This window comes from Rhincodon typus, chromosome 29, assembly GCF_021869965.1.
Source record: "Rhincodon typus isolate 14 chromosome 29, sRhiTyp1.1, whole genome shotgun sequence".
Classification (NCBI taxonomy): Eukaryota; Metazoa; Chordata; class Chondrichthyes; order Orectolobiformes; family Rhincodontidae; genus Rhincodon; species Rhincodon typus.
This window is the reverse complement of record NC_063360.1, coordinates 26,417,192-26,424,771: the sequence shown is the minus strand read 5'-3', so window position 1 is coordinate 26,424,771 and position 7,580 is coordinate 26,417,192. Positions and strand designations below refer to the sequence as shown.

Here is a 7,580-nt window from a genome sequence, read left to right as displayed (position 1 = left end):
AAATTGCCCATAGTATCCAGTGATGTGCAGACTAGGTAGATTAGCCATGGGAAATGCAGGTTACAGGGATAGAGTAGCAGAGTGAGTCTGAAATGCTCTTTGGAGGGTCGGTGTGGACTCGATGGGCTGAATGACCTGTTTCCACACAGCAGGGATTCTGTGGTTCTAAGGAGATACATTGTTGGTGCCACCATTTACTAATCTCTGAAATACGCCATTATCCTCACTATGCTGTTAACAGGTCACACTTCCAGCAAGTTAAAGTGCAAAATATTTATAATTATAAGTTCAACTAATAATCATGAAATCTCTCACCCAAGCAAGCTCTGTCCCTTAATTGTAAACAGACAAAATGAAGCATATGCCCTGAATATAACCAATAAATCAGAGTTTTTGAGGAATTAAGTAACCTGATTGACAAGAGTTTTGGATTTTCTGAGTTTGTCATAGTGCTGGGAGGCTCCAAAAATACATGTCACTCCAGCTATCTGTATGACTGCAATTGTCAGCTATTACTTGGAATTAGTTAACTAAACTGAAATTTTTACAGAATAGACATCAATGTTTTAAAAGCATAACTTGTAAATAGTGAGTAATCTTACTTTATGATGTTCTTGTTTCCTAACTGTACTTTGTATAATTAAATGCGAGCTGCAGCATTACATTTGAAGATTAGAAATGGATCCATGTGCAGTAAAATGATGGAACAATATAACAAAGGAATAAGACATTGGTATTGATTTTATGCTTTGAAATTTATATTTGTATTTTAAACATCGACTTCTGTGCTGCTGGACAAGTCCTATCAAAGAACTAATTTATATTTATGTAGCACATTTTATAACCTCAAGATCCTTCAGCATGCTTCCCATCCAATTAACCATTATTTTGTCGGTAAATGCAGCAACCAACTTGTGCAAGGTGAAATTGCGTTAACAGCAACAAGATAAATGACCATAATAATACAAAACAAAGAACTGCAGATGTTGGAGATCTGCCACAAAAACAGAAACTGATAGAGAAACTCAGCAGGTCTGGTAGAATCTGTGGGGTAAAGACAGAATGAATGATGAAGAGTCACTGGGCTCAAAACATTAACTCTGCCTTCTCCTCACTGCTAGACAAGAGCATTTTTTAATTCATCCTTAAGGTGGAGTTGTCAATGGTTAGGCCAGCATTAATCGCCCATCTTTAATGTCCAGCGGGCAGTTAAAAGTGAACCACATTGCTGTGGGTCTGGAGTCACATGCAGGTCAGACCAGGTCAAGATTTCTGTTCCCTAAAGGATATTAGTGAACCAGATGGGTTTTTCCTGATAATCAACAGCAGTTTCATGGTTGTTATTATACTCTTCATTCCAGAAATTTAATGAATTCAAATTCTACCATCTGTCATAGTGAGATTTCAACCTGGGTCTCTGGATTATTAGATTAGGGTAATCAATTGGTGATAATCATCAACTCATAGAATCCCTACTGTGCAGAAAGAGGCCATTTGGCCCATCGAGTCTGCACTGACCCTCCAAAAAACATCCTACCCAATCCCCGTAACCTTGCATTTACCATGGCTAACCCACTTGTCCTGCATGTTCCTGGATGCTACAAGGCAATTTACCATGGCCAATCCACCTAACCTGCACATATTTGCATTGTGAGAGGAAGTCAAACCACCTGGCAGAAACCCACGCTGACACAGGGAGAATGTGCAAATTCCACACAGTCACACCATGTTGGAATCCTTGGTGCAGTGAGGCAGCAGTGCTAACTACAGAGCCACAATACTGCCCACACTTACTGTCCTATTGTTGTCTGAGGAATAATTTTGGCCAAGAAAACAGGCAAACAGGGGTTGGGGAAGCAGGTGTTTGGTATGCTTGCCTTTATTGGTCAGTGCATTGAGTATATGATTTGGGAGCGCATGTTGCGGCTGTTGGTTAGGCCATTTTTGGAATACTGCATTCAGTTCTGGTCTCCCTGTTGTAGGAAAGAGGTTGTGAAACTTGAAAGGGTTCAGAAAAACTTACAAGGATGTTGCCAGGGTTGGACGGTTTGAGCTATAGGGAGAGGCTGAATAGGCTGGGGCTATTTTTCTGGGAGGACAAAGATGAGGGGTGACCTTATAGAGGTTTATAAAATCATGAGGGGCATAGTTAGGGTAAATAACCAAGGTCTTTTCCCCGGGCTGGGGGAGTCCAAAACTAGAGGGCATAGGTTTGAAGCGAGAAAGGAAAGATTTCAAAGGGACCTAAGGGTCAACTTTTTCACACAGAGGGTGGAGCGTGTATGGAATGAGCTGCCAGAGGGAGTGGTGGAGGCTGGTTCAATTACAATGTTTAAAATGCATCTGGATGGGCACATGAATAGGAAGGGTTTAGAGGGATATGGGCCAAATGCTGGCAAAAGGGGCTAGATTTATCTAGGATATCTGGTCGGCATGGATAAGTTGGACCAAAGGATCTGTCTCCATGCTGTAACTCTATGTCTATGGCTCTACATTCATTTTGTTTCATTTAACATTCCATCCAAACAGTTTAAATCTGACACAAAAACAGAACTGAGGAAGGGTTATCGGACCTGAAAAGTTAACTCTGATTTTTTCTTCACAGATGCTGCCAGACCTGCTGAGCTTTTCCAGCAACTTCTGTTTTTGTTCCTAATTTACAGCATCCACAGTTCTTGCAGTTTTTTTTAGTCTAAATCTAACAATTGGATGCTTATTTTAACAACTGTATGAAAGAGAGGAACTTACAGAACTGTGGGAACAGTAGAATGAAATGGATTGTCTCTAATTACACTGGGAAAGTAGAGATGTGAACTTAATTGGCCATTTCGCTTATTGTGCTGCAACACTCGATATTAGTGATTATTTATATTCAAGAGGTTAGTGATGCCATTCCTTTAATTAGCCAATCTGGGCTGGATTCTAGGCCAGACACCAGAGATTCCAATAAATAGTACCAAACGGTCCATAAAAGGGTGGATATTCTATTCTTGATTTAGACATAAGGCTGGTGCTTTGGGCTTCTGTGCCCATAAGCCTGGTACTTCCTGAGATTGACATAATTTTTGAAGTATAGTGACAGTAGCAATGTAGGGAAAGTAGCAATCAATTTGTGCATAGCAAGATCCTACAGCAACAACACAATAATGAGCAGATAATTTGTTTTAATTATGTTGGTTGTGAGATAAATACTGGGCAGGACACTGTAGAGAGTTCCTTTGCTTTGAAAGCTAATTGTGTAGATAATATTTCCTTTCCTCTAGATTGGACAGGATACTTAGTAATGATACCAAGACTAAAAGGACAATTCCTGAACTCTCTATACGACTCAACACCATCTAAGAGACACTTTTAAAGTTTTTAAGTTTTTTCAATTCATTACTTGAAACAATCAAACTCAAGATCCCAATCTTGTACATGGTCAGTTTCAGAAGCATATGACAGTTTGGGAAATCTGATCATTTGAAGCTAGATGAGGGTGCTTCATTATTTACAGCAAACTAGCCAAATAGTATTAGGGAAACAGTGAAAATATTGACTTGAGTAATTCAATGTATTTGTAGAGCTTCCAGCAACATTTTTTGTTTCTTTTTAGTAAAGCCTGTGTCAATTTTTTTTCAGAGGAATAAATAGTTCAAATAACATTTATCGTGTGAAAATTAATATTATCGCATTTATTCAAATCTAGGATGGTTATTATTACAAGGAAACAGGAAAACTGAGCCAGACACCTGATGTGCCGGAAACGAGGCTTCAAAACATGACTGAAGTCATTATGCCAAGAAAATGTCAACGAATTAAACATTCCTCCTGTCACTAATTAAAGTGAATTTCAATAAAGAAAGATAAACATGTACATAGAACCTTTTGCAAACACAGGACCCCTTAAAGCTCTTCACAGCTAATGATGCACCTTTTGAAGTGCAGTCGCTGTTGTAATGTGAAAAACATGGCAGCCAATATGCGCACAGCCAGCTCCCGAGCGCAATAATGTGATAATGACCAGATATAGAATGATAACAACATAGAAAATAGAAGCAAGAGTAGGTCATTTGGCCCTTCGAGCCTGCTACACCATTCATTATGATGATGGCTGACCATCCAACTCAATTCTCCGTTCTACTTATCCCCTATTTCCTTTGATCCCTTTAGTCCAAAAACTATATATAACGTCTTCTTGAAATCGTAGAATGTTTTGGCTGCAACTGCTTTCTATGGTCGTGATTTCCACAGGCTTGCCACTCTCGGGGTGAAGAAATTTCTCCTCATCTCAGTCCTAAATGGTTTAGCATGTAACTTTAGACTGTGGTTCTTGTCCCTGTCATTAAAACATCCTTCTCACATCTACCCTTGTTCATCTTGTTTGAATTTTGTATGTTTCTATGAGACTCCACCCCCCACATCATTTTCCTGAAATCTACACATATACACCTAACCAATACAACCTCACCTCATACGGCAGTCCTGCCATTCCAGAATCAGTCTGGTAAACCTCTGCTGCATTCCCTCTATAGCAAGAAGATGCTTCCTCAGATAAGGAGACCAAACTACACACAGTAGTGTGATATTTATCCCTTAATTAACATTGTGCAGAGCATTTGGATAATTTCCTTGCTTTTCTTCAAAATGGTGCCTTTGGAACATTTACATCCACCTGAGAAAGCAGACGGGGCCTCATTTAAATAATATTCAAAAGACAGCACCTCCATCAGTGCAGCATTCTCTCAGTATGACAGCAGAATGTCAGCCTAGATCCTTTTGTTCACATTCCTGGAATGAATCCCAGTCTTCTAAGTCAGAAGCAAGATTGCCAAATGAGACATTGCTGATACTTTAGCCAAACTGTAATGCCACTTCAGAGTAATTTCTCATAACAACGTAGATACAGTTGTCAACAAAATAATGAACGTTAAAAACTCTCAATCACATGGAGTAATCAAGCAATCTACAAAGCCTGTGAAAGATGTTATCTAGGAAAAATGAGCTTGATTAAATAGAGGACAGCATGCAGGTTTTGATGCAATGAATATATCCATTCAGCATAATTCAGCTGAAGTCCCCTGAGTGACATTCAATAACCACAAGAACAAACAATTGTTTTTCAAGCTTTCCTGCAATTGGAAAACCTCTTCAGAAAGGAAAAACAATCATTGATTGAACTCCACAGTTTGTAATGATTATGCAGTAGAGACAGAGTTATCGTATGAGGGACTGAGTAATGGGTTTGGAAGTAGTTCTTGAAAGAATTCATTTTTTGATTAATTGTCATTATTTAGAAATAGTTATGCCGTGCAATTATTTGTTTGATGTCTTAATGAGGAAATGTTATAACATGTTCCAAGTGATTATTTATGCCCATCAATGTCTATTTGGCAGAAAGCACACAAGGGTTAACTTTGAAAGGGAAATCCTAGCAGGAGTTTCACCTCATGCCAGTAAAGAAAAAAGGTTTGATTAAAATTTAGGAACAGTATAAAAACTTGCATGTCAATAAGACCAGTTGCAAAAATATTGCAAAGAAAGAAAACCATTTAGTTAATTGTGTTTTTTAGTTATTGATTTTTAGTGTGGAAAGTCATGTTGTAGCTTAGTTTTTCATTGTTTGATTTTCATAAGTAAGTTCCATTTTATTCATTGGTGTGTAAGATAATTTGTGTTAGTTTTGTGTTACTAAGAAAAGTTTTGTTGAAGCAGACACATTGGGCTTTTATTCATTGTGCTCTTAGCATTTCACAGTAAACAAATGTCTAATGCAGGAGTCCAGGTAGCCAATCTAGACACATTAAAAGTATTCATTTGCAGCAGTCTGCAGGAGTTAGATCAATGCAACATGCAGTGTGAGCCCTGAGTCATTCTGTTGCTTCTTGGTGCCCCATGAAACCGATAACAGTGCTGCACATCCAGGACACATTGGCGTCATCATGAAATTAAGCCACAGGCAGAATAAACTGGCGGCTGACTGCTATCATAAAGAATAATGAAAAAACTCAGCAGGTCTAGCAGTTTCTGTAGAGTGAGAACAGACTTAATATTTCAAGTCCAGTATGCCATCATCTCCATTTCAGAAATAAAATCATCACAATAGTTTTTTAAAGCAAATATGCCAATATTTCAAAATTTTTTAATCAGTTTCTTAAAGGCTGGTTCAAGAGCAAAATGATAGAAGTGTGAAATAAAGGTAGAAAATGTTGGAGGTATGCAGTAGGTCACAACAATGACCTTTCCTCTGCAGGTTTTTTCAAAACCCCATGGACCTGAGACATCGAGCTGGGTTTTGCCTCAGGCTTTGAGACCTCAATTTTGGTCAGTCCTGAGCCCACCCTTGTCAGAGGCAAGATTGAAACACCAACTTGTTGGGGACTGCCTCCTTGTTGACTCCCTCTAGCATCCCATCCAAATACAAATGATGGGGGAGTGGGTGCGGGATAGAGACTGGGGAAGGTGATGCAGCTGAGGCAGGTCATGGATTATAAGGGCACCCCAATATGGAGACATAGATATGCATGAATAATTCAAAGGGACAAAATTGTAAGTCCAAGAGAGTGAAGGGGAATAATTTCAGCAAGATAGCATGACTTGGTGGCAGGATCTTTCCTGACAATTGCTCCATCATTGGGACAAGGACACTGCCCTTTCCCCACCTTCCACAGCACCTGCACATTTAGAGGCATATCCGTTAAGTGATAGAGGCTGTTCCACCATTGACAAAAATCTGATGAGTGCACAAAGTTGGGATGTTGACCAGGTTACTTAGCAACTCACTTCTGTGCAGTGGATGTTACGTCCAGTTCCATGACCACTCCGGGGAAAGCTCCTCAACTGGGTCAATGCAATGGCAAGCCGTCCAGAAGTGGATCCTCACTCCAACTCCAAATCTGCCACCTTAGGGCTAGAAAAATTCAGCCTATTCAACCTCTTTCTCTGCAGATGCTGCCTGGCTTGTTGAATATTTCCACATTTTCTGTTTTATTTCCTCAGAGCAAACCATCCTGAATTCAGACCAGCTTTTTAAAAAGTATTCTGGTGCAGATGATAGTTTAAAGGTTAATGATACTTCTTTGATGTTTCCTCAGATAGTAATAAGCAATTTGTTAGCTTGATTAATGTTAGCTCATTAATTGATAAACACCTCGCACCCGCTGAATTAAAAAGGCTTTGAACTCTAATTGTGGCTAAGGACAGCGAGTGATATAAAACAGAAATAAGCACAAGCAGGCACTGACGCTCTTCAATAAAGGACACTCATATCACCATTGGCGTCTTAAAGAGAAAGTCACCGCAACGGTTTTTGGAGCTAAGAGGTTAGCAATTACTGGGGAATAACTAGAAGTTATTGTGTTTGGCAAATTAGATTATTCAATTATGTTAGGAAGTCTGGAACAATGTTTATTTTCTATCATTTTGAAAATAAGTTGAGCTTTAATGTTTGAATTAAGTGCGTTTGATTATAGTAGCTGTTCCGTATATTAGTATGAAAGTAAAAAATTGTTATATATTCATATCAAATCTTCTCTCATCAAGTGTTTCCTTGGTTCATCTTCAGAGATGTTGAAAACACATTTGGGTGACAGCCATAATTA

General features: G+C 39.0%; 1 protein-coding gene across 1 annotated transcript in view; it reads left to right on the top strand.

The window, feature by feature from the left end:
• hcn2b (hyperpolarization activated cyclic nucleotide-gated potassium channel 2b) overlaps positions 1 to 7,580 on the top strand; it is an 86,282-nt gene that overhangs the window by 65,161 nt on the left and 13,541 nt on the right. The window lies entirely within an intron of this gene.